This window comes from Rhipicephalus sanguineus, unplaced genomic scaffold, assembly GCF_013339695.2.
Source record: "Rhipicephalus sanguineus isolate Rsan-2018 unplaced genomic scaffold, BIME_Rsan_1.4 Seq497, whole genome shotgun sequence".
NCBI classification, from domain to species: Eukaryota; Metazoa; Arthropoda; class Arachnida; order Ixodida; family Ixodidae; genus Rhipicephalus; species Rhipicephalus sanguineus.
Window position 1 is genome coordinate 151228 of NW_023615375.1, and position 27701 is coordinate 178928.

A 27701-nucleotide genomic window follows, 5' to 3' on the forward strand; every position below is an offset into this window, starting at 1 on the left:
GCGGACAGGAAGCATAAGGAAACACACCCGGCATTCTTAGCTCCAATGAGGTAAATGTCTAAAAGTAAGGTTACAGGGCGAGAGTGATTCATATGGACACACAACAGCACACTTTCCATGTCATTAAAATGTACTAAGAGAATAAAAAGTACTGCGCCGCCTTTGCCTCGGGTGAGGATCGAACTCACGACCTTCAGATTATGAGACTGACGCGCTGCCTACTGCGCTACCGAGGCTTTTTTTTTTCTTTATTGCCTGGCATGGACATTGTACAGGGCAATCATTGCACACATATAATACAATACAAAAAGAATAAGCATTGCCTCAGTCCCATTTGGACGGATGTTGTCCTCTTAAAAATACTTAAGGGTTGACAGAGGTTCAAACCTTGACAACCATTCTGGCTCGATCTCCTGTATTTTGCTACACTCAATGAATGCAGACATGCTTTGCCTGAAATAAATTACTGCTGGCTTTGCATCCGGGTCGAAGTGGTATCCGGCCATTCTCGCACACCATATACAGTGGAGACCGGTCAACATCACTACATCAAATGGGACCCCATCATCATTTGTTACTGCGAGATACCTTATCCCGTGTTGGTCTAGTGGAAAATCCTTCTTTATTGTCCTCTGTAAAATGTCCCAAAAATGTACCCCTTCCCAACAATGCAAACAAACATGGTCTATTGTTTCTGGTTTCTTACATATCAAGCAGTGTGACCCCCATGGTGTAAAAAAGCCCCGTTCCTCTGTGAAAGTCTTTTACTGATAGTGTTCCTGTGTGTAACTTGCAGAAAAAGTTTTCACCCCTGTAGGTACCTGCATGTTTCTCACCCGCTTCAGTACATTTTGTCCCGGTCTTCCACTGTATATGGCCCTGTACAATGGTACTGGCAAAACCATATCACATACATCTTTGTACAATTCTTTTCTTCGAACACTTGCCAGATAATCCAACGAAAAGCGAACAGATAAAAAACGTACACTATCTACCACTTCCTTGAGATAGCCACGCAACGTCACGGGCCGGCTATCCGTAGTGACAACAAGATCTGGTATGGCACTGCCTAACCTGAGCTGGCATACCGTATGCAAAAACGGATCCCTGACGTCACGGAAAAACAAAATCTATTTACTAATTGTCTCACAAATAGGTGCGCCAAACCGAGACCCCCGTCCTTCACGCGCCTGAACAAATTGGTCCGTCTGCACCTCTCCCATTCCGAGCCCCATATAAAAACTGCGAACACTCTGTGCAGCCTTTGCACGTTGATCCTTGAACAATGTAGCACCTGCATCACATACCACAGTTTAGTGATAAAAAACATGTTGCACACAGTAGCCCTAGCAAAAACAGACAGGTTCAGGCCTTTCCACCTGTCTGCTCTTTCCTTCGTCTCTTTTGTTTGACGCGACCAATACTCCTCACTCCCGTTATAACATTCAAGGGGAACACCGAGGTACTTTGTCGGTGTTTCCGTCCAGTGCACATTTGCAAAATGTTCCGGCTTTGAAGGCCACCTTCCGCGCCAAAGCCCAAGGAATTTCCCCCAATTTACGCGACTCCCTGTGACGCTACAAAAATGTTTCACAACACTTATCGTTTCCTCTACACTTTCTTTGTTCGTACAACACACCGCAATGTCATCTGCATATGCCAGCAGCTTAACCTCCACTGTCGCCGAGCTGAAGCCACGTATTTTTTAAATTCGAAGCATTTCTTAGCGAACTTCTGCGACTTTGAGCGTATCTATCTATCTATCTATCTATCTATCTACTCTATCTATCTATCTATCTATCTATCTATCTATCTATCTATCTATCTATCTATCTATCTATCTATCTATCTATCTATCTATCTATCTATCTATCTAGCCGCCTACGACTTTGTGCTCTCCTGGTCGCTTGGTTAATCGAATGTACACCAAAGTTGGTATGGTGTAACATGACTGTATGACGAACATAAATGACAACTCATAACATGAAAATCATGACACGCATGTCATGTACACCATGATTTACATGCCACGCTCATGGTGCGCTGGCGGCCGTTTCGCTAGCTTGATATACACCAAAATTGGTATCTTGCGATGTGACTGTGTAACGAACATAAATAACACGAGTTAACACGAAAATCATGACACGCATGTCATGTACAGCATGACTTACGTGCCACGCTCATGGGGCGCTGGCGGCCGTTTCGCTAGCTTGATCTAGCCCGAAGTTGGTATTGCGTGACGTTACTGTGTGACAAACATAAATTATAGGAGTTAACATGAAAACCATGACACGCATTTTGCTAAACGACATACAAGACGATGTATGCAGCTCTTTGATGGCTGCTTCGCATTACATCGATTCCCACAATGCGTGGGATCTGCCGGCTTTTTTTTTATGTTCGTCGCACAGTCACATCGCGCAAAACTAATTCCGGGGTCGATCAAGCTAGCGAAACGGCCGCCAGCGCCCTATGAGCGTGGCACGTAAGTCATGCTGTACATGACATGCGTGTCATGATTTTCATGGTAACTAGTGTTATTTATGTTCGTTACACAGTCACGCGTCGCGCAATACCAATTTCGGGGTAGATCAAGCTAGCGAAGCCGCCGCCAGCGCCCCATGAACGTGGCACGTAAGTCATGCTGTACATGACATGCGAGTCATGAGTGTCATGTTAACTCGTGTTTTTATGCTCGTCACACGGTCACGTCACAAGATACCAATTTTGGTGTAATAAATCTAGCGAAACCGCCGCCAGCGCCCCATGAGCGTGGCACGTAAGTCATGCTGTACATGACATGCGTGTCACGATTTTCATGTTAACTCGTGTTATTTGTGTTCGTTACACAGTCACGTCACAAGATACCAATTTTGGTGTATATAAATCTAGCTAAACCACCGCCAGCGCCCCATGAGCGTGGCACGTAAGTCATACTGCACATGACATGCGTGTCATCATTTTCATGTTAACTCGTGTTTTTATGTTCGTCACACAGTCACGTCGCGCAATACCAATTTCGGGGTAGATCAAGCTAGCGAAACGGACGCCAGCGCTCCATGAGCGTGGCACGGAAGTCATGCTGTACATGACATGCGTGTCATGATTTTCATGTTAACTCGTGTTATTTATGTTCATTACACAGTCACATCGCGCAATACCAATTTCGGGGTAGATCAAGCTAGCGAAACTGCCGCCAGCGCTCCATGAGCGTGACACGTAAGTCATGCTGTACATGACATGCGTGTCATGATTTTCATGTTAACTCGTGTTATTTATGTTCATTGCACAGTCACGTCACAAGATACCAATTTTGGTGTATATCAAGCTAGCGAAACTGCCGCCAGCGCTCCATGAGCGTGGCACGTAAGTCATGCTGTACATGACACGCGTGTCATGATTTTCATGTTAACTCGAGTTTTTATATTCGTCATACAGTCACGTCGCGCAATACCAATTTCGGGGTAGATCAAGCTAGCGAAACTGCCGCCAGCGCCCCATGAGCGTGCCACGTAAGTCATGCTGTACATGACATGCGTGTCATGATTTCATGTTATCTCGTGTTATTTATGTTCGTTACACGGTCACGTCGCAAGATACCAATTTTGGTGTATATAAAGCTAGCGAAACGGCCGCCAGTGCACCATGAGCGTGGCACGTAAGTCATGCTGTGCATGACATGCGTGTCACGATTTTCATGTTAACTCGTGTTATTTATGTTCGCCACACAGTCACGTTGGAAGATACCAATTTTTGTTTATATCAAACTAGCGAAACGGCCGCCAGCGCACTATGAGCGTAGCATGTAAATCATGCTGTACATGACATGCGTGTCATTATTTTCATGTTATGACTTGTCATTTATGTTCGTCATACAGTCATGTTACGCCATACCAATTTTGGTGCACATTCGATGAACCAAGCGACCTTGAGAGCACAAAGTCGTAGGCGGCTAGATAGATAGATAGATAGATAGATAGATAGATAGATATATAGATAGATAGATAGATAGATAGATAGATAGATAGATAGATAGATAGATAGATAGATAGATAGATAGATAGATAGATAGATAGATAGATAGATAGATAGATAGATAGATACGCTCAAAGTCGCAGAAGTTCGCTAAGAAATGCTTCGCATTTAAAAAACTGAGCACGCTCTTCTACACTATTCGGTGCGTATACGCATATTACTCTGAATTCAGTGGCACAATAAACAGTCACAATAAACCATTCTGCCTGACTGGCATGAAAAAACACTTTGCACAAGAAGGCTTTGCAATTTTTTCACAAAAAGAACACAACCCGCGGACGTTCCTATCGCATGGTTTACAACCGCGTCACATCGGTCAGTGAAACGGCGCACCATGCTCCCGGTCTCCTCCTCTCCGTCTACCTTGGTTTCCTGGACGGCTAGGACGTCTATGTCTTGGTCTGTGAGCAACCGCAAGAGCTGACTTTGCCTACGCCTAGCCGCCAACCCTCTGACGTTAAGCGTAGCTATGCGGAATGGCCGAGTCAGTGCCATGGTGACTTATCGCTAAAGGAGTAGGCCCGGAGCATGGTGCTTACCTTTCACGACCAGCCCTCGGCTTAGCCGCCTCCAGGACCATCCTGCTTCCCGGCGCTGTTTTCTTCGCCTTGTCCGCCAGTCTCCTGTCGGTGGGACTTTCGGCTTAGGTTTGATACTAAGCCGCCTCCCTTACGGCGCCTTCGCAGGCGGCTCCTGGCTGTTGGTGGAAGACGCCCCGTCCAGCTCCCCCTAGTCGTCGAGTGGACGCTTTAGCGTGGCGCTGGTCGCGCACATCTCGTCCTCGCTGTCCGCCGCCGTCTCTCCCTGACCCTTCGTCGTGTCGGCTGCCCCCACTGGAACCACATCCCTCTCGACCCGCTTCGGCCCGACCGCTGACGGGGCGCTGGCCGGTGTAATCATGTGCTGGAGAGCCTCCGGTTCCTTGGGTGTGTCTCGCGGCGCCACACCTCCAGTAGTCACAGGGACCACTGGGCTTCCGACCTCTTTGGCGGCATCCTCTGCCTCGGCCGCGTCCATTACGTGCTCAGCCGTCACATCGTTCATCGCTGGCCCCGTTGCACTGGCGTACGTTCTAACGCAGTCGGCTTCGACGCGTCCGAAGCGTTTGCAGCGTGAGCAACGGGGGACCTTGCACTCTCGGCGGACGTGTCCTGTGCCTTGGCAGCGCAAGCATTGCATCGGCCGACCTGGCACAACCAGCAAGGCCAGTTCTCCATCGATCCTGATCTGATGCGGAAGGTCTTCGACCTTGACGCCGCTTTTCAGCTTCAGGAGGGCTGTTCTTGTGGTCGAACACTTGTCGGACATGCCCAGGACACGCCACCGCTCTCGGCTCACCTCCACCACCTTGCCGAAAGCCGAAAGCGCCGTCCGTACTTCTTCGTCGCTCACCCGTGAAGCAGCCAGTGTATTCGCAGCCGCACCTGCTGGTCCTGTGGGTCGACGACGACGCAGCGCCGCCCGTTCACCTGCAGCTCCTTCAAGGCGAGCAGGCGTTTCGTGGGAGCGGAGTCATTGAATGTCCCCGCCCACACGTGGTTAACCTGGTACGCACCGAGGCTTACCACATCCGGCAGCAGACCCGTTGGCGTCAATGCGTCCCTGAAATCTTCGACCTTGTATGGCCTCGCTCGTACATCACCGTGTAAAACACGGTGTTGATAACAAGTCGTCCTTTTGGCAGCTGCGGCAAAATAAACTGGTATTCGTTGTCCCCGTTCCTGTTTCCGCGGCTAAGACTGGCCGCTCCGCTGGAGCCCATGACTCTGAGATCCGTTCAGCGCGGCTGCCGGAAGCAGAATGACTAAGCTAACTCGGCAGATGCTAGACAAAGCGCGAACGCGCTTTATATATATCTTTCACACATTCTCTTCTCTTTCGCGGCGGGTGGAGCGGGGCGGCGCCGCCGTCTGTGAGATGTGAAAAGAAGTAATGCTTCACGATCGACACTTACTAGCGTTTATTTCATATTTACAGTTCAGTACATACAGGTGGGTTAACAATACAAGAATACAACAAAGGGTAAAAAGTTAAAAACGTTTTCTGGTCTTTGAGAACATGGTACTAAAAATAGCGCTGAATCAACAACAATTGTACTTGCGGCAACCATTTCGGTACATTGGATTGAGATTTATGCTCTTCCACAAATCTGTGAAGGCTTTCCTTAAAGGGACACTAAAGGCAAATATTACGTCGACGTTTATTATTGAAATAGCGGTCCAGAAACCTCGTAGTGCTACCTTTGTGCCAAGGAAGTGCTTATTTTTAAATAAAATCACGTTTTAGTGGTCCGCATAGCGTTAGCGCGCTTCAAATCACCCGCCTGAAAGCGGTCTTTCTGGCGCTAGAGTGTACTCGCGCCACTGTTGCCGCGCCCAATGTTGCCCGCCTTTACTGCGCGGCGGCGTGCGCTGGCGGCGTTGCACCAATGGGGCATCTGGCAACATCACATGCACGCGGCACTTTGTCGCACTTTCTGCCGGAGCGACTTTCACGAGCGCACAAAACACACGCGGCAGTACGCGATACCGAAACTACCACTGAGACTCGACCGCGTGAGCGAAGCAGGGCGCCGGGCCAAGCGCAGTTCGGCGAAAACGGAACCTTTGAACCACGCGCGCCGTTCACCATGTCTACGCCAAAGAAGTTCTTTTTTCCATGAATCAAACAGAAACCAACAAGCAGCATTTTATTACGTCTCTTGATGCACGGAAGGTTCTTTTTTTATTGCAGCTAGTTTGATTACAGGTGATTAATTGTAGTCGGACTCTATCACGTCATCGGGATCATTTCCAAAATGTTCCGCTCGTGGCGCTCATCGTGTGATACATTTAGCTTAATTTATCGGTAAGTAGGGCACTGCTGTTGATAATATTACCGTCTTAGACGTTGTCATACATTGAGCTTTCACTGACAAATTATTTGCCTTGGTGTCCCTTTAAAGTATTCACTTGCCGCTCTTGCGCCAACATCCACATTTCGCAATGCCATACATCTCAAGACACTGTGCAGTACGCAGAGGATAATCAAGTCATAGGGTACGCCACTGCGCTACCGAGGCGGTCAGGAAGCGTTGGCAAACACTCCCGGCGTGCTTAGTTCCTATGAAGTAAAGGTCGAAAAAGTAAGAGATAAGAGTAACAGCGATTCATTTGCAGACATAACAGCACACATTCCACATGATTAAACTGTAATAAGAGATTGAAAAGCACTGCGCCGCCGTTGCCCCGGATGAGGATCAAACTCACGACCTTCAGATTATGAGACTGACGCGCTGCCTACTGCGCTACCGAGGCGGATGGGAAGCATAGGGAAACACACCCGGCGTCCTTAGTTCCCATGAAGTAAAGGTCGAAAAAGTAAGATACGGAGTGACAGCGAGTCACTTCTAGCTCTATCTTCAGCCATGCAAGTTAAAATCACCGAGCATGTAAGGCATTTTTCACATTTCAAAAATTGTTCTACTCTTTCAAACAATACAGCACGCTCATTATCAGTGTTTGGTGCATAAATACAAATAACACCCATTCCTTTCCAGAATACAAAAAGTCAAGCACAATCAAGCGCCCCTCCTCTGACGCTACAACTTCTTCACTTTCAATGCCTACGTTGTTTCTTATATAAATTGCGCAGCCCCCGGATGTACCTTTTGCGTGGATGACAGAAACATTGTAGTGTCTTCGAAAAGTTTCCACCATACGATCCGTGTGCTCCTCACTTTCAATCTTGGTTTCTTGCACAGCTGCCAGATGTAAGTTATTTTCGAGACAGAGACGATTAATTTGACTTTGGCGCTTCTTGGCTGGTAGTCCAGGTACATTCAAAGTGGCGATTCGTAAGGACACGGCAAGCTTTCCGTTCTTAATTTGTGAGGAGCACTTAGATCGCACAGCGTTTACCTCGGAGCGCAGAGATGTATAAGAGGGTTCACCGTGCTGCGGCAATTCACAGTCGGCATCATCCAGCTGACCCGTGTCTTCCCTCTCAACAGATGTCCGGTGGCTGGACTCCGCAGCAGCGTCTAAACGTCTTTGTTTTAGAGGAGGCATGTCGCTGGCTTGCACAAGGGAAGCGAGGCCCCGCCTTTAGCTCGGCGGTTTTGCTTTGGTCGTCCGTCAGGAGGAATGTTCGGTTTCGGCTTGAACGAAATTCGTCGCATCAGAGCCGATTTAGGTGGCGGAGGGCCGCCGCTTGCATCCTTAGGAAGGTCCGAGTCTTCGAAGGTTTCGTTATGCTTTCGTTTGGCGGACATCGATGCGATGCCTTCCATGGCTTCACTCTCATCTTTCGAAGGGTCGCACGGCGTAGCCGCTTCTACCACACGATTTTCGGTCGTGTTATATTGGGGTGCCTCACTTTTTGGTTCTGCTGACGTTTCTTTCGACTTTTTGGTCGCTCGCTATCAACACCCGTTTCACCGTCGTACTGGGGGGCGTTTCCGGCTTTTTGGGTTTCTCCGGCACCATCGCTGCTGCTTCTTCGGCTTCAGCTTCGTCCATGAAATTTTCAGAAGCATTTGCTTTTCGCGGGTCCCGTTACGTTCGCATACGTAGGCACACACTGGGCTTCGTCGTGGCCAAACCGTTGGCACCGCTGGCATCGAGGGATTCGGCAGTCACGGCGGATGTGACCTTTTCCTTGGCAGCGCAAACAAAGAGGCGCCTTTCCAGGAATTACGACGAGGGCAAGTTCTCCGGCGACATGTACTTGGGGGAACATCTTCAATTGTGACCCCTGTCTTTAGCTTCAGGCTTAGCACACGTGTTGTAGAACCTTTCTCTGACACACCGGACACGCGCCAGCGTTCCCTATTCACTTCTGTGACTTCGCCATACGGCTCGAAGGCCACACGTATATCCTCATTAGTTACATTGTGGAGCACCCAGTGTATCTTCACTCGAACCTCCTGGTTGTTTGGGTCTACCACCAGGCACTTCCTGTTCTTCACATTAATATGTCCGGCAGCTAACAACTTTCGCATACCTTCACGACTTTTGAACGTCACGGCCCACACATGATTCATTTGAAATGCACCTAAGGCTTCCACCTCAGGTAGAAATTCCAATTGAGCAAGGGTATCCCTGTAGTCTTCGACTCGGTACGGTCTCGCTTGTAGGTCACCGTGCAAAAATACTGTGTTCAAAACAATACAACCTTTCGGCAGATGCGGCAGCAGTACTTGATAATCCTGGTTATCTTCCATAGCGTCCCTGTTTACGCAGCTAAACTGTGCCGCAAGCACTGGGTCGTTCGAGCCCATGAAAACACGTCCGTCACCCGTGGCGGCCGGAAGTGGAATCACTGCGCTACCGAGGCGGACAGGAAGCATAGGGAAACACACCCGGCATTCTTAGCTCCAATGAGGTAAATGTCTAAAAGTAAGATTACAGGGCGAGAGTGATTCATATGCACACATAACAGCACACTTTCCATGTCATTAAAATGTAATAAGAGAATAAAAAGTACTGCGCCGCCTTTGCCCCGGGTGAGGATCGAACTCACGACCTTCAGATTATGAGACTGACGCGGCCTACTGCGCTACCGAGGCGGACAGGAAGCAGGGGGAAACACACCCGGCATCCTTAGCTCCAATGAGGTAAATGTCTAAAAGTAAGATTACAGGGCGAGAGTGATTCATATGCACACATAACAGCACACTTTCCATGACATTAAAATGTAATAAGAGAATAAAAAGTACTGCTCCGCCTTTGCCCCGGGTGAGGATCGAACTCACGACCTTCAGATTATGAGACTGACGCGCTGCCTACTGCGCTACCGAGGCGGACAGGAAGCATGGGGAAACACACCCGGCATTCTTAGCTCCAATGAGTTAAATGTCTAAAAGTAAGATTACAGGGCGAGAGTGATTCATATGCACACATAACAGCACACTTTCCATGACATTAAAATGTAATAAGAGAATAAAAAGTACTGCGCCGCCTTTGCCCCGGGTGAGGATCGAACTCACGACCTTCAGATTATGTGACTGACCCGCTGGGCAGTGCGCTACCGAGTCTTTTTTTTAATTGTCGACGAACAACGCATTCAAAGAATACGCAATATCACAATGTAATGATGTTTAAAAATTAAAAACGTCTGCCACACCCACGCTGACGCAGGCGTTTAAAATCACTTTATTTGACAGCTAATCTATTACAGAAAGTAAGTCATTTTCTTCCGGTTTTCCGTGTACACCTGATGCATTAGAATCACACTCTCAATGAAGTTCTTTCTTGGTGACTGAATCGTTATATGCTCATGGCGTACTGCATCAAAGCAGTCCAAAAATATGTGCTCTATTGTCTCTGGTTTCATGCATCTTAAACAGTCGATTGACCAAGCTAAAAACAATCCCTTTTCTATGAGCCATGGTTTGACCGGTAGTGTTTTACTGTGCAGTTGAAAGAAACAGGATTTAACTGACGAACGTACAGGCATCCGCTTTACACTTTTGAAAACATTTGCACCAATCTCCAGACAATATTTCAACCCATAAATTGGTACAGGCAGAGTTACGTCCACCACACCTCTGTACAACTATTTGCGTTTGACAGTGCTCAGATATTCTGAAGCAAAACGCGTGCACAAGAATTCGAAAGCCATTACAATGTTACGTAAAGAAAACATTTAATACTTGTAGCCTTATCTGGCTGCGACGAAACAATTAAATTGTGTAAATGGTCGCGTAGGCGTTCCTGAATTACAGTTAGTAAGAAAAAAAAATTATTTGATCGCGTAAGAACAGAAACCGTTAAACCACTTGCTTCAAAAACAAGTGAGCTAAACCCAGGCCACCTCGTTTAACTGATGTAAAAAATTCGTACGGCTTGTACTGTGAGCGCCCGCATGTGCCGCCTGTCTCATCACTAGCGTCACCTAGAGCGCTGTTACGCCAACTCAACACCAAGCCCAAGCGAGGGAGGGGTCACGTTCGTTCGCTACCGCCGCCGCGACGGACGGTCACGGTTTTGGCGCGCTCCACTATGCTCTCTAATAAATAGTTCGTTACCCTGTTACTCTCGCCTCAGCCTTCACGCCTCAGTCATCACGCCCAGCCCTCACAGTACACTCCCACGTTGATCGCCAGATATAGACGGCGAATTCTCTGTACAGTTTTTGTTGCTCATCCTGGATGGCCAGAGAGCCTGTAGCATGAACCAGAACTGAGCGGCAATAAAAATATTACATACTGACTCTCTTGAGAACATGGAAAAGTCCTTACCACCAAATTTCTTTGTTTTTTTTCCTTCACTTGCTTGCCCTCATCCTTCCAGTTATCCTTGGTGTCATGAAAATGCTGTATCGGAACACTGAGGTACCTCATAGGCGTAGATTGCCACTTCATACCTTCTATTTCAGTGGAACTGTAGTGTTATTGCAATGTATAGGTACCGGTAGTGTTATTCCAATGAATAACACTACCTGACGTTCTACATAATACTTTTGCCACTACAGCCGCTTTGGTAACGCTTTCCTTGTGACCGTAAAACACCGTTACGCCATCCGCGTATGCTAATAGCGTCAGTTCACTGGTGCCAACACTATAAGCTACTATTTCACTGCCCGATAACATTTCAAACAGAAGGACTCCAAGTATAGCGCAAACAGCAAGGGCGACCAACAACATCACTGTCTCAAAGAGGATTTCACTAACATACTTCCGATATTGATTTCTTTAATATGATCTTAGGCACAACGTTACCGTAGAACGTCTTAACACCCTCCGTCAATATCGATCCGACATTCACATGCTCAGTACACTAAAGAGAATCTGAGCTGTCGCCCAATCGACGGCCTACCTAGATCCAACTGTAATATTGCGACCTTTTCTGAGAAGGTATCAACACTCAAGGACAATTCTTGCCACGTGTGTGTTGGTCATAATCGACCGTCCTTTTATTCCACACGTCTGATGTGGTCCTACTAGCGTATGTATGGCAGATTGCAGTCACCTTCAGAGAACTTTAGTATATATTGTTACGGTGCGTCATGGATATGAGTTAGCGCGGTGCTCTCCGCAGATGAAGACAACGAGTGGGCGTGAAGTGCTTGCGCGTGGGGTTTCTCAGTCATTTTGTTTGGCTGCCGATTCACTGTTGTAAATATCCATTAAATCGTCATCTCGTCTCCATCACAATATGTTGTGGTCAGTATTTGTAAGGCTAATAACTTGGCGATATGCCTGTACTGAAAGTAGAGTCTCAGGGTCGTCACTGTTCGGTATTAAAATCACGTGACTCTCGCGAAAGGAAGTATTTTTTTTTCTCATATGCCTCTTTAATTATACGCCTTGAATGATTATTGCTACGTCACACTTGAAATTCTCATAAAATGCAGCGCCCAGACCAACAGGGGCAGGTGTTTTACGTGTGGCTAACTTGCGAAGAAGTATTTTCTTAGTAATGTGTATCGGCGACATGACAAAAAGTAATGTTCTATTGATTCCATTTCTGCGGGTGTCAGTTCATCGTTCACTGAGAGCTGCCGGACGAAATGCCCAGTTCTACATGCCACTTTGCTCAAAATATTTCAGGAAAGGTTGAATTTTCCAAGAGACTCAAAAAAAAATTTGGCGAAGGTTGCACTAAGCTGTGCAAGGCTTGAAACAGCGAAACCGGACGATTCTGGAGACTAATCTGGTTGCTTCTAGGTTGTTTCTAGGCCTTAGGAAGGTGATAAGGGTTGTTTCTAGGTTGCTTCTAGGTCGTTGCTAGGCTTTAGCTAAGTGATGCTAGGTTGTTCCTTCGTCGATTCTCAGCGCAGAGAGGTTCGAGTTAAACCACAGACAGTCACAGACACGACATGGATGTCCGAACTCCAGAGACAGAAACTCGTGCTGAAATCAAGCGTTCGCACCCCTCATAGATCTACGGGCAGGTCGTCGTTGGCGTAGGCCTTCCGATGCTTCGGGGTCTTCTCGCAGCCACCGTTCCCTAGACTGAATTGCCTTCTTCCTTTTTAGTGGAGCAGTTGTGAGTAGTGGGATTTACACAATTTCTATGGTACATACGTACCCGTTTATGATGATAGTTTTCTGACAGGCCGCACAAATTTCTGTGACACATACCCGTTTGTTAGGCTAACTGTTGCCGCCTTCATTTTTAGTTGACCAGAAGGGGTGAATAGTGGGACTTACCCAATTTCTGTGGCTCATACCCGTTTATGATGATGATGACAGGTTTTTGGTAAGGGGTGAACACGGAACGATTCGCTTCGCTGTTAAAAGGAAAATCTGCGCGGTGAAGATTAAGCGCGGCAAGTGGCAGCTTAGCAAAAACCGCATGTCTATGCAGTGTTAGCATTACGGCACTCCCCGGAATAATTGTTGGTCTGCAGGAGTTATGTGGCATGAGAGCGGTGACCGAAGCATATTTTTCCCTTACACTCTACGATAGAGGGAATGTTTTTGAGCAAGAACGGTGCGATGCGAAGTAATTTATCGGTTAGCCTAATTACCAGCAGTGAGTTCAAAGCGGCATTGTGCGAAGTGCCGGGCTGATGTGTTCCACTGTGTTCAAATCAGTCCGGGAATTGTTGGCAGCTGCTACATTTTCCGAGAGACCACCGAAAAATTGTCTAGTGGCAAGGATCAAGCGCCACAAACGGCCGCTACAAAAACTTTATCTGTGTGCATTGTGTTGCTGTCAGCAATACAAAGACACTGTCTAAAAGCGGCTAATTTCGAACGCCAGGCTGCGCGTACGTGAACCAAGTCTCGGAGAAGGGACTTAACAGGCATGAAAGCAAGTTATGTGCATGAGGGAGCTACAGTGAACTTTGAGATCGTTAGCCATAATTCAGACATTTTGCTTAATTCTTGTCGCCCATTATGATGCAGATTCTGCTTTTGTGTTTTTTTCCTCACTTCTCAAGTTGAGCCGTAGAGTGATATCTTCATTTGTTTGCTTCGTTTAAACGAATAGAATGACAATTTTCCCAGTTTATACTCTAATGACCCAGAGTGCCTGCCAAAGATGTGTGAGCAATAGCGGTAGATAATAAAAGCATGCATTTAGACCAAACCTCAAGACAACAATTACATATCTATTCGTCATTTATTAACTGGTTACCTTTACTGTCGACATGTCCTCAAAGAATTTCAGTATTATTGCTGCATAATGACCGTTCCGAAGCAGCACAGCTTCGCAGCGCAAATCTTCCCGAAGAGCAGCAACGACAAGTAATATCAAGTAATATCTTCATTCGGCCGTCGCTTGCCCATTGCTCTACAATAATGCCTGTGCAAATGCGTTATTTTCCACCTGCAGAGGAAGATTAGCCATTGCGAAGAGACCCATTTGCAAAAGTAAACTATCACGCCAACAAGTGGTCGCAGCGCCTTTAAAACCGGTTTCAGGCACCAGCATAAGATGACACCGTGAAGCGGTGAATTTTATAGTGCTGTTATAGACTATAAGCCATCAAAAATATTATTTGTTTATATATGATCACGCAATAATGCCTTTCCGCAGTATTAAAGTCTCCACAAAGGCCCCGTCCTGCCTTCAAACTGTAGGTCGCGGGATCGAATCCCGGCCGCGGCGGCTGCATTTTCGGCGGAAGCGAAAATGCTTGAGGCCCGTGTGCTTAGGTTTAGGTGCACGTTAAAGAACCCCAGGTGTTCGAAATTTCCGGAGCCCTCCACTACGGCGTCTCTCATAATCATATCGTGGTTTTCGGGCGTTAAACCCCAGATATTATTGTTATTATTATTGTGCTTTCAAACTGCTCACACGCGTGCCGGCAACGCGTCCGTAGATAGGAGCAGGCTTGAAAATGGCGCACACCGTAGCAGACGACGCGATTGTCTCCGCTCCGTACGGAGCGGCGGGCGACGAGGACATCGAGGCACTCTAGGAAATAAAGTAACCTGCCCTCCGTCCACTGCCGAGGCCTGCAACAAGTGGCCGCAAGCCTTGCACGTACAGTCGCGCCCAATATGACTTGCAACACGGAAGCGCGTGGCCTCACGAGTTTAATGAATGCGCATGGCTTCAACTTGCTTCATTGCTGTAACTTAATATTATTTTCTTATTTGGGAACATCCCCCAGTGAGAGAGCAGCATTTAGTCGTAGAAATAAGGGCTAGTGGAAGGAATGCGAAATCTTTAAACACGTAAGGCCACGCGCTCCCGTGTTGCAAGTCATATTGAGCGCGACTGTACGTCAAAAAAAGTGCATCTCGGGTCTTCTCACCCCTGAAGAAACCGGTCAGGCTTTGAGACCTTAAATACAGTTTTGATTGGAGTTTTTTTTCTCTTTCCTTTAAAGGGTGGTGCCATCAAATTTGTGGCTTGCGCGTTCTTTGCTGTAAGCGTTTTCTATAGCTCCAGGAAGCATGATGCACGCACCAAGATTCATGTATTCTCGCTAAATAATTTAATATCGCCTTTTGATGTGGACAACTTTCGGTTTCGGTTTCTGGGCGCCGAGGTTGGGCAGTGACGTAGAAGTGTAGGAGGCTTGGTCACGTGACCACACAAGGCTGTGATGCACATAGCCAGGAAGCGATCGAAACTCGGCGAGTGATGTAGCAACTGATGCTTTGCCGGTACTATAGTGAACTAGAATATACTCTAGTTCACTACAGCCGGTACGTACGTTGCGGAAGTGGCGGAGGTCCGGAGGTCACTCACGTTACTACAGCAAATCTGGTGTGACGTCACTACAACTTTCGTTGCCCATCCTACAGATCTACGTCAGTGTTGGCGCGCTAGCGATGGGTTTTCATCGGGAGAATGGGCATTTAGGTACACTTTGGAAGTGAATTAAAATATATTCTAAACGTTTGCGGTGCATACAGAGGAAACCCCCAACAGGCTTGTTATAGCCTCGAAATTTGATGGCACCACCCCTTTAAATTCTGTTGTCCCCAACCGGGCATACATCTGTCGAATGTTTACCTTAGCCTTAAGGCCCGAACACTCGTACGCGTTGCAGCGCGTCAACGCGTGACTTTTTGACGCGGCGTCGCGCCCTCTCCCTGTGGAGAGGGAGGGTGCGCAGCTTCGCGTAACCGCGCGCCCTCTCTCCCCATAGGGAGAGGCGCGACGCCGCGTCAAGAAGCCACGCGTTGACGCGCTTCAACGCGTACGTGTGTTCGGGCCTTTACCCCAAAAGGAGTTTCTGGAAGTCGCCAGCGCGTCCGGTATGCGATAAAGAGGGGAAGGGGTTGGGGTATATAAGTCTACTTTCGCATTGCTTGTTTTGTTCTTGCTACTTGCTTCTTCTCCCATGTCCGCAGGAAACAATAAACGTTCAGCTGGAAGTAGGCGCTCGTCTGTCGTGTCTGTGTTCTCCATCCTGCTTCACCTCGCACCACTTCAGCAAGCATGAAAAGCCAACTAGCTCAAACTGCTACCCTACTAAGTAGAAGGTCGCTTAAATAAACGGGGCCATAACGACACGAAAATCAACCTAACGTTACCGGCTACGTTTATTCGGACGGTTCTGATAACAATGAAAGCGCAGCCGTCCTAGCTCGCTCGTACTGGGTCGATTATTTAAAACGGCCGAGAGAAATTACAGTAAAATCTTCACTGTTCACGATTACCTCTCCATCAGCGAAAATTTACTGCACGTGCGATACGTTTCACCAGTTGCGTTTCAAGCAAGCCTCCCCCCCCCCCCCACCCCTCCCTCTAAAGCCACTAACTAATCTTCCCCGCCTCCGCATCTCTTCGACAGCAATTTTTCAGTATGTGGAATTCACTTTCCGCGTGCGATAACAAGAGGAAGCGCTACCTTGAAAAATCCTGGGACCTTACTGCGAAGGAATGTGGCTTCGCCTTCTCGCACTCTTCCCTTCAGTTACTGCGAGTTGCGCAATAACCCCCTAGTTATGTTCGGTGGAGTATTTCAGTTGTGTGGACGCTTGGACGGTTGAACGCTTCGTTACTGAGCGCCACAATAAAGGTGGTGACTGATCACAACCCGCTTGCCTACCTGACCCGCTCCATATCATCCAGTGCACGCCTGACCCGATGGGCCTTGGCATTACAGAAGTATGACATCACATTTTCTCACATAAAGGGATCACTTAATAAGTGCGCCGATGCCTTGTCGCGGTTGGACAGGGGATTGCTAATGGAAGCCGAGGGTGACTGGAGGAGAGGCCTTTCATGTTAATTTTATTTTCGGCCAGTATACTGTAACATGGACCTCATTGTGAAATAAGAGTATGTCAGTTTTTTTTTTATTAGCCAGACGGCAAGAGCATTGTGCCTAAATGCTGACTCATTGCCATGGTGCTTCAAGGAATGTTACAGTACAGGGTCCAACCTGCGAGTGACGTTCCAAACAGTGTGTGGGTGTGTCTGCTTGAGTGCATTTTCGGTGTGTGTGTGTGTGTGTGTCTGTGTGTAAAAACCCCCCTCGTGCTATTATGCGTGACTTCATGCGTTGGACTGACCACAAACAATACGAAAGGGGTGCATCCGGCATGGCGCTCGGGTAGTGATGTTGGGGAGCCTTCTATAGCATGTTTAGTGTTTGTTTTGTGCGATGTTATTTGCTTACTTGCCTAAGTTGTGATGAAACTGGAACACAAATTCGAAACGTTGTCTGCGCCCTTGAGTGTGAATACCCCCCCCCCCGCCCCCCGCATGGAATTTTGATGTTGAATGTACAAGCGCACATACAACATTCTTGGGTTGGAAGGAATTATGTTCTGAGGGAGATTTCACCGGTGCGGGTCAATGGTGGCTAATCGGTAGACGGCGCTCGACGATAATTCTCGGGGTAGTTCTCTGCTGTTTGAGGCCAGGACGGGAGTATTGCGGACCAAGACGTACCGAGCCAAATACGAAGGCACAGACACGTTATGTAGTGCGTGTGGAGAGGAGGAGGAAACGGCTGAACATTTGATAATGTTCTGTAAAGGGCTTCACCCTACAGTCCAAGATAATGGCGCGGAATATTTCAAAGCATTGGGGTTTAGGGACAGTGAAGGCAAAATAGACTTTAAACGAGTAGAAATAACCAGGAGGAGGCTAACCGATTGGTGGCTACAATCAAGGCACGAGTGAATTGCAATCCTTCACTACATAGTGATAGTACTTAACTTTATGGCTAGTGGCGTGAGCCGCCGCCCGATCTAAAGGGCACAGCCGTATACATCCATCCATCCATCCTTTGATAAAAAGCGGCCGGCCGTTCGCCCATACCCGCGCCTTTGTCGCCGAACCCCGCGACCTTTTGTCGACCGCTCACTTCGCTGCGGAATCACCCGTGCGGCGGAAGCGGTCTCACGGAGACTGACAACATAAACAATAATATGTCGCCGTCGCGACGGTCCTCACTGAATGAGCACCGATGTGGTTTTGCGGTAATTGCAACAGGCGGCGGCACCTTGTCGCAGACAAGGCTCGAGACGGCAATGTAAACTAGGCACGTTGGTGTGGTGTATTTCAGTGTACTTTGACTGTATATGTGACTGATGGCGTCTTTAGTTGGTTTCCTGCATAGTGAGGGCAGCAAAGCGTGAGAACGTGAAGGCGGAGCCACATCTCTGAGAGAAAGTTCGCATCGAAAAGTGTTGGCCCCATAAGGAGGTCTCAGACGAGACAGGCTTTATTTAAAGGACGAAATAGGAGAGGGGAAGGGGAGCTTGGTGCTCGACGGATAGGTTGAAGACGGGACAGAGGTCGTGCTTGGCGCCGACTCAGATCCAGGGACGAAAAACTTAGTGAAATCTTAAGGCTTGAACGCTTGGGCGGGTCCAGCCCAGTTGTTGGCGCGAGAGCTGTTCAGTGGCCGTCCCGGCCCTTGTTTTGTCTGCAAGTTTCAATGTGTGTAAATAAACTCAAGTTTGTCAGGACCTGAGCAACCGGGCCTGTGCAGTCCTTCAACGTGTCGCCACGATCATCCGAACCATCGGGATCACCTCCATTGACCCAATCTTAACTCGCCTCCTCCCTCCCTCCCCCGCTTCAAGGAGCCGCCCCATGAGTTTCGACAGGAGTTTGTCTGGGGGGTGCAAAGCCGTGTTGCATCGCGGCGTGGGAAGGGTGAGGGAGGGGGGGGGGAGGGGCAAGTGCCTTTTTCCCATCCGCCTTTCCTCCCTCCTAAGTAGGCACCTGCATACGCCCCTGCGCAATGCCAAATGTCTGTGGCAATGCGCTCTGCTGCTCTAGGAAGCAAGGTGCGGGAGTCCGGCGGTGGCTCCGGAGAGGACGCGCTTCGTATGAGCCGCGTTAAAACACGTCTCTAACTAGGATCAGCATTACAGCGACCTTCGTTCCTTTTCACTGAAATTGCGGCTGATTTTTCCTTGTGGAAGCCCGAGTTCCCTGAGTATATCTAGACTATTCAAAATCCCTGAGACCTCCCGGTTGGTAGACGCCCTGCCTAGAATTCTATTGCGCATTACAAGTTGCATGAACATGCGCATTGGTCGTTTAAAAATATAAAACTCGATTTTGTATCTTTGAGGAACAAATCAGCCAAACTAACTCCACAGTTTTCGAAGAATGAAGTAAGTTTGTCCGTCTCATGCGCTCCCACAGCGCTCAGCAAACGAAGGCCGATAAAACCTTCTGTGCAGTTCTCGTAAATTTGCTCTCGACAGAAACAGATCCCGAAGGACGTACCATACTTTGCAAAAAATGAACCAGCTACCTGCAGTGGCATTAGTAAACATAGAAAGTTCCCTGCCATCTCAACTTACGAGTCTTTTCGCGTGCAGCTTCGCACACCTCATTCCAATAATCATTCATATCTCTGTAATACTGCACGAGAACGTGAAGATATTAGTTGGTACAATCGACCAATTCCTTGCAGAGTCTGGCATAATGGCCTCCCAAGAAACGTGCCACATCACGAGGCATTTGTCCCAGTTTTCTGCGTTGCCTGTCCACTAACGAAACCGACCACAAGACTTATCACTTCGCTGATGCTTTTTTATATCGACAAAACACAGAAATGTAAACTGCATATAATGGTTTTACTTCACTTTCCATTAACTCATAACCACGCATGTTTCCAGAGCTAATAAGTTTCGTACAGAAAGGCTCCAGGTATATTTCAAAATAAAGCAGACGTTGGACCTCCCTGACGCCCAACAGTCTTTACTTGAAAGCTCTCCCTAACATACGCGTAAAGCGCTTTCTATAGGACGTCTTTCTCTCTTTAAAGATTACATTAACATATCCCAGCATCATAGGGAGAATGCCATGGTTTACGCGGTCGAACGCTTTTTCCATATTTAATTGGAGCATGCCCACTCTTCTTTCTAACTCATCACAACCCGCCACCGTGGTTTAGGGGTTAAGGTGCTGAACTGCTGACCCGCAGGTCGCGGGATCGAATCCCGGCCGCGGCGGATGCATTTTTGATCGGGAGGCGAAAATGCTTGAGGCCCGTGTATTTAGATTTAGGTGCACGTTAAAGAACCCCAGGTGGTCAAAATTACAGGAGCCCTCCACTGCGGCGTCTCTCATAATCATATCGTGGTTTTGGGATATTAAACCCCATCAATTACTAATATGTCTAACTCAACACAATTCTCCAGCACACTCCTTGCTACATGAATACCGGTTTATTGTGCATTCTCCTTGATTACACGAGTCTCATGTGGTCCGACTAGTGTTCTTATCACCCTCTGCAATCATCCCGGGAAAACCTTCATGAACACGTTCGCTAAGGTGGTAGACCGATATTAACGGAGAATAATTTTACAGGGTGTCCGGTTTTCGTATTAGTATCATGTGCGTCTTTCTTTCGAAACGACGCCGGACGCGCTTTCCATTTTAATGCCTCTGTGAAAACATGATTTATCATAGGGCCTCAGCTGTTACGCTTTTAAAGCGATTATACATAGCTGCTCCATATCCATCGGATCCCGGCGCTTTGCCACCACTCAAATCGCCGTTAGCTTCTTTTATCTCGGCAATATCGATCGGCATTTCCTGTTGTTATATTTCAGTGTCTGGAAGCTTCGCTCTGTCAAATGTAGTAGCTAAGTCTCACGCCTTTTGTCAGCTTTTACTTCTTGACGAAGCAAACGATGAAAATACTCCACAACTCCCGTTCAATCGCTTCACCTTCTCGTGCAGTTCCGTTGCCTGTGGTAGTCGCTTTTATTTCTTTGCGGTTGGCGCTCGTCTTTTCATCCCCGAACGCTTACATTGTATTGCGTTTCAACGAGAAACAATTTTACTGCAGAAGATCTTATAATCGCACATCTGCTTCATCGTCCTTCACCTCTAATTGGTTATTTAGTTCACTGCTGTAGCGTAGCTAGAAATTTTTTCTGGTCGGGGGGTGTTGAACCATACTTTATGTATGTTCGTGCGTGCGTGCGTTTGCATGTGTGCGTGTATATATTCACATGTGAAATTGCAAATTTTGCTGTGGAGGGGTTTGGATCCTCGAACGCCTCCCCCCTGGTTACGCCAATGGTTTACTGTAAACCAGTTTGAACCATCGCAAGGGGCACTCGCCGCAGGAGGATATTTGAAATCGTTCAAATCTGCTGGGCATGCCAAGATTCGAAAAGGACGTGGTTGCTTTCTCTTTCCAAGACAACAGCGTTGTGGGAGATAATCTGGTGGTCGCAGTTATCTGTTTAGGTTGCGAAGGTCATTCTTGTGTTGTCGCATTCTTTCAAGGAAAGCGCGAAGGAAGTGGAATTGTTCGAGGGGCTCATTTCTTTGTTAGGCACAACTAATGAAACCAACAGACACTTAAGGCAAGGAAGGAATAGGGGACATTATCGTTGTTTTTAACTGTAGTGTAATAATTTTAACCAACACAAAGGGTGGTCTTTCGTCCACTTTAATTCCCTTCAATTAGGTCAAAATAATTGCACTACAGTTAAAAAACAACAAATAACGTACCCTATGCTTTCCTTGGCTTAATTCTCTCCTTGTTTCATTGATTCTTTCTAGGAAGTATCTTGCGTCGCCCGATGTAAGTAATCTTGCACATATTCCGCGGCGTTCTTTTCTACAGGAACGCGTCTCTGGACGGGGGACTTGGCTGCCGACTCAGAGAAAGGCTTGTGACTGAGGGACTTCAAGCCCAGCCCTTCTCAGTGCAGGGGAAGGTGCCTGGCTGATGCCTCGAAGGTCTGGCATCGAAGCACGGTGCCATTGTGGTGCGGCAGTGACCGTTCTTCTTTCATTCTCCTTCCGTCGGCGGAGGACGCGGTGAAAAATGCCTTTGGGAACCCTTCATCCCACCGTCACGGATTACTTAGTTCTTTCTTTTCTTTTTTTTTTTCCTGCAAGTGCGGAGACGAACAAATTCTTTGGGCTGTCTTGGCGATGCTTCGGGCTACTAGAGAAAACTTGTGGCAGGTGGGGTGATTAAAATTCAACTGGAAACGTCGTCCTGTACGTGTAGATCTTATGAAAACGACGAAAGCAAAGGTTCGGTCGCTCTCGTTTCCCGATGATATCTAAGAAAGGGAGTGAGTCAAATTTTCGGGTTCCGCTGTAAACTGTGCAGCCGTGCACGAGTCCGCGAATGAATTAGCTACGCACAAGCAGTCATATTCATGTAGCCTACAACCATTTTTGAATTGGGAGATGATTACTTTGACCCCAAACAGGCGCAAGCTTACGTTTAGAAATTTTACGTCTTCAAACTAATCAACTTGAATAATTAGATTTACGACTCTCCAACGCGGCAATTTAAAATGTTGTATCACAATATCTGAAATGAACAAAATTACATATGGTACGCCGCGCTCAAATAACTATATAAATCATATTCACAGCTTGGGCTTTAAAGTGCCTCGAGCAGGAAAAGAGATTATAACAAACGGGTTTCAAAATACGACAGGATGACTCAGTCATTTTTGTTGTTATTCACAAGCTCACGCAGATTTGCTCCCCGCCACGGCGGTCTAGTGGTTATGGCACTCGACTACTGACCCGAAGGTCGCGGGATCGAATCCCGGCCGCGGTTGCTACTTTTTCGATGGAGGCAAAAATGTTTGAGGCCCGTGTACTTAGATTTCTGTGCACGCTAAAGAACCCCATGTGGTCAAACTTTCTGGATCCTGCCACTACGACGTCTCTCATAATCATATCGTGGTTTTGAGACGTTAAACCCCAGATATTATTTTTACAGACGCAGATTCCCAAAGAAGTCAGAATGCCACAGAAGAAAGCTGATTGCGTCGCATGAGTCAAAAAGACGGAGTGCGATTCCCAAGTGGTAATAATATCTGGGGTTTAACGTCCCGAAACCACGATATGATTATGAGAGATGCCGTAGTGGAGGGCTCCGGAAATTTCGACCACCTGAGGTTCTTTAACGTGCACCTAAATCTAAGTACACAGGCCTCAACATTTTCGCCTCCATCGAAAATGCACCCGCTGCGGCCGGGATTCGATCCCGCGACCTTCGGGTCAGCAGTCGAGCGCCATAACCACTAGACCACCGTTGCGGGGCATTCCCAAGTGATGTTCCAAACTTTTGGACAAGGGAACCACTGCTCAGACCAAGTGTTCGGGCTTGGCATATTTTATTTAATGAAACATGTAATCTCAAGGCCAAATGCGGACTCGGACGCGCAAAGGAATCATCTGTCCGTTCTCTCTCAGCGATCCATACGCCAGCCGGATCGCACCTGATGGAACGTCACACACCCATGTGTCAATAATGAACAAACGATAATAAGCATGAAGAAACAAATACTTCTTTCATTGGGGCTCGTAAAACATGTAATGGTAGCTGTATCGTATACGACACATTCGCACTACTATCGGGGTGTGGTTATATACTTTGTTTGGGAATCACTATTTTGCGCCGTCACACGGTGTATATAGACGCCACAGGAAATTGTGTAGGCAGCCAATAAGCACTCTGTCCGAGGCCTGCGTCACTCAATCCTCGGTTGCCTTGCTTGGCAAAGAGCTGAGCTATCTGGGTTCGTCAAACTTCGTCTAGATAGTTATCGTTTTCTTAGTTTTTAAATATCAGACACTTTGACCGTTTCTATCTATCATCTATCTATCTATCTATCTATCTACTATCTATCTATCTATCTATCTATCTATCTATCTATCTATCTATATATCTATCTATATATCATCTATCTATCTATCTATCTGTATGTCTGTCTGTCTGTCTGTCGTCCTTTGTGTTCTGTCTGCTGTCTGTCTGTCTGTCTGTCTGTCTCCCGCCTACATCTGGGCGCTGGAAAGGCTATTTTGTTGAGGTGCTGGAGGCAGTCATGAAAAAAATAGAGGGGGGGGGCACAGCGCCAGACATACTGACGAGTTTGGAGTTCTATAATTGAGTTTTCTACAGTAATTCGTTTCACTTTGTGCACGAACGGCGCTAGCTTCGAGAAGCAGCGCCGTTCGGGCCGCGACGCGAACGCAAGATAGCACAGCTTCAGTTTCGTTTTTTTTTTTTTTTGCCACACCAAGGGCGTTTGTAGCACTCGCATGTGCATTACCGTGGCAATAATTTGAATAATGTAATGCATGTTAGAATGAGCACGCAAGAAGTTAGTTCTTCTTCAGACTTCAACGAAGCCAAAACAATGTAGGTCATAAGATCTACGTGTGACCGTGGTTAGGCGCTGTGTACTCGGCTACACCTGTCTGTTTATGTATGCACTAGAGAGCTGCAAAGAAATGAAACGGGGAGTTGTAGCCGACGAGTCGCGAAACAAACTATTCGTTCAGCAAATAATTCTCTCGAAACAACAAGGTTGGTAATCATCTAAAAAGGACAGGGCGTGCAAACAAGGACACAAGAAGACGTCAGGGACACCACAAACGCCGTTTGTGGTGTCCTGACTTCTTCTTGTCTCCGTGTTTGCACGCCCCTGTCTTTTTAGGATGAATACTTACCAACTAGCAGCTCTCTGTTATTTAAGTGTTGGCAAATAGCATATATGGGTGTCACGTGGGCACACATCAATCACAATCGGAATCAAATTTTGAGTAGATCTCTTCCTTCCTTATTTTACGCAACTAAATCCATAAGGCAGATCCTTATCCTGAACGGGAAACCCGCAACGACGGAAACTTAGCGTTCTCGCATTTATACGCGTTTTAGCGATGTGGCAGAACTGAGAGATCGGGGTCTTTGCAAAGTAGTCTGTAATGAGGGTTCCAATAGAAAGCTACGTCATATCTTGAAAGCGGGCAAGGACTGAGTAGAACCAATGGGAGCTCATGGGAGCATCATGACTGAGGAAAACGTACAGTTGTGGAAAGGATACAGATAGAAAGAGACCACTTCTTCATTTTCGTGAACAGTGTAAGATGCCCTATGCCAGGTAACTCAACGAAAAATCGAAGAGCAGAACAGCGGCGACACAAAAGTCGTGCAAAAACGCAACGTGCTAAGGGCGTCCGGAAGAGGGGGTGCCCCCCCCCCTAGAATTTAGATATTATTTTCTATGCATTAGAAATAAGCTACAGCTTGATTAGCACACTCTGGTGCCGATCATCCGTGTGAAATGGCGGCAGATGCTTGCGGTCACGGCAGTGAAAGAAAGGTGCCTTTGCGTGGATGCCATCAACCCTCCCCCCCCTCTTCCCTGCGAATGCACCTCCTTCAAAAATTTCTGCGGTCCCTTGCGCGCTAGCAAACGACACTCTGAGCTCTGAGCCACGGCCGCTCGATCTCCCTCTTGCTTGAGCAACCTGCGACTACAAAGCCGCTGATGGCGGGAACGGTGACAGACCGACAGACCGCTCTCCCTGCGTGGGCGAGGAGGTTGGGAACAGTAGTTCTGCTCTCTCCTCCTGAACCCCTCTTTCGCCACTTATCACCTTTTTTCCCTCCCCAGTGGAAGGAAAAAATGCTGCGCGTGCACCTTTCCTCTGGCCGCCGAAACTCTGTGGACAGTGTCTTGCCCTCTAAAGTTCATCGACGCCGGCTTCGGTGAAGGGGCACAACGTAGCAAAGACGAGACCACGTTCTTCTTGGGCCCCACCACAAGGTCGCCACAGCTTTTCTCGCGACCAAGTAATTGCACGAAGGCCAGTTTTGAGTCTGTTCAGATGCGGCGACGTTTTTGAGCGGCGACAGGATCCGAAAGACCAGGGGCGGAGCCAGAAGTCTTTTCGGGGAGGGGGGTTCAACCATACTTTATGTATGTTCGTGCGTGCGTTTGTATGTGTGCGTGATATATACGCAAGCAAAATTGAAAATATTCGGGGGGTTTCAACCCCCCCCCCTCCTTGGCTACGCCCTGCGAAAGACTATCAAACAATACAAGTATGTATATTGAAGGCACCTCCAGTTCGCTCTGAAGGAAAAGTGCAACGTGCGCCGGAGTCAAAGACAGCAGAACTAATTATCATATTATCTCCGTCACTTTTTTTTCCTATTATGAGACGCGCTGGGGACGTAAGCGGTTGGGGAGAAAAGTATTCTGTGAACGAGAGCTTTCAGATAGAAAAGATTTTTTCAGGAGAGGCAACTGACATATATTTGCAAATCGCCGAGGGAGCTATCCAAGCAGGATGACGCTTTCCGAACCATTCCAATGGGGAGGGGGTCCTCGTTGGCGCTCGTTGCTGGGGTACTCATATCTCGGGAAGGTGGCCCTTCCTTTCTCCTCTGCTGTTTCACTCCCCTTTGCCCTCCCCCCAACGACGCCATGACACACTGCCTTGGAGCTGCAGAAACAGTCGTCGCTTACAGTGCTAGCAGATAAGCCACCGTTTTGTGTGCTTTGCATAGAAGTCATAGTCAGATATACAGAAGATTATCGACCTCGTTCTAGTCAAGGGACACTGATGAGATGCGACTTCAATTGGCACCGAAGCTGTCAGCGGTCGTTGAAGCTACACTAGCAGTTTTGCTTTTGGTGCGCTAGTGAGACGTAGGACGAAGACGGCATTCCAGCGCTCCGAGCACATCCGTTTCTCTACTACAGTCCGGGAATTTACCTCTTCCAGCATATACGGCATTTCGCCCTAGCTACATATTTGGACACAGCTCTACCATCGTTGACAAGGCGAAGTAACAAGACCTGTGTCATCGAGCATTCTACCATTTACAGCGGAGGCCCAAGCACCAACGGTGTTCTTCGTGAGTACACGACGTTCTTGAAGGGCGCGCCATGCATTTCTCTCGTGAAACTTCTGAGCCACTCCCTATTTCTCGCCTCTGAGCGCAAACCCCAACTGATCCGCACGGACACCTTTCAGTGCCAGGAGTGCCCGGAAGCGTTTACCCCGGGTATGACACCTCATCTTGCCGTGGAGTGTCCGAAAAAGAGCACCTGTGTGTTGGTGCGGCCACCAGTTTGCCATTCTACTCGCGCTTACAATGCACATTACCATGCATGAAAAGCCGCAATCAAACGGTTTCATCAAGGGCAATGGCGTTCGCACGCACGGCGTCACTCGCGGGAAACAAAACGCGGCCTCCTTTTCCCAGGCTTGACAAACCAGTCCACTCTGCGGTCCCGCACCGCTCAGCTTTTGGGTGCACTGATGAAAGTACGGGTGAATTAGTTGTGATGTTGGAAGACACCAAGCGAGCAGGCGATTGCCCAACGTGCAGAAAAGGCGGCAACCAGCGGCTGTTGCAAGAGGCGCTCGGTCGAAGAGCACTCAGCAAGGACCGGGTATTCTGAGGGCAGTACTGCGGGCATTGCACCCAGAGGTTTCCCGCAGGAAACTGCCCTAGAGGTATGGAGCGCGTTGACGTCGCAAGCACTTCATGTCCGACGCCCCAGCTGC

General features: G+C 47.9%; 3 non-coding genes across 3 annotated transcripts; all 3 read right to left on the minus strand.

Annotated features, from left to right (window-relative positions):
- Nucleotides 1-163: 163 nt before the first annotated feature.
- Trnam-cau (transfer RNA methionine (anticodon CAU)) lies at nt 164-236 on the minus strand. Its single transcript has one exon. It is a non-coding gene; the product is annotated as a tRNA-Met (tRNA).
- Nucleotides 237-7258: 7022 nt separating this feature from the next.
- Nucleotides 7259-7331, minus strand: Trnam-cau (transfer RNA methionine (anticodon CAU)). The gene has a single exon. It is a non-coding gene; the product is annotated as a tRNA-Met (tRNA).
- Nucleotides 7332-9744: 2413 nt separating this feature from the next.
- Nucleotides 9745-9817, minus strand: Trnam-cau (transfer RNA methionine (anticodon CAU)). The gene has a single exon. It is a non-coding gene; the product is annotated as a tRNA-Met (tRNA).
- Between the last annotated feature and the right edge of the window lie 17884 nt (nt 9818-27701).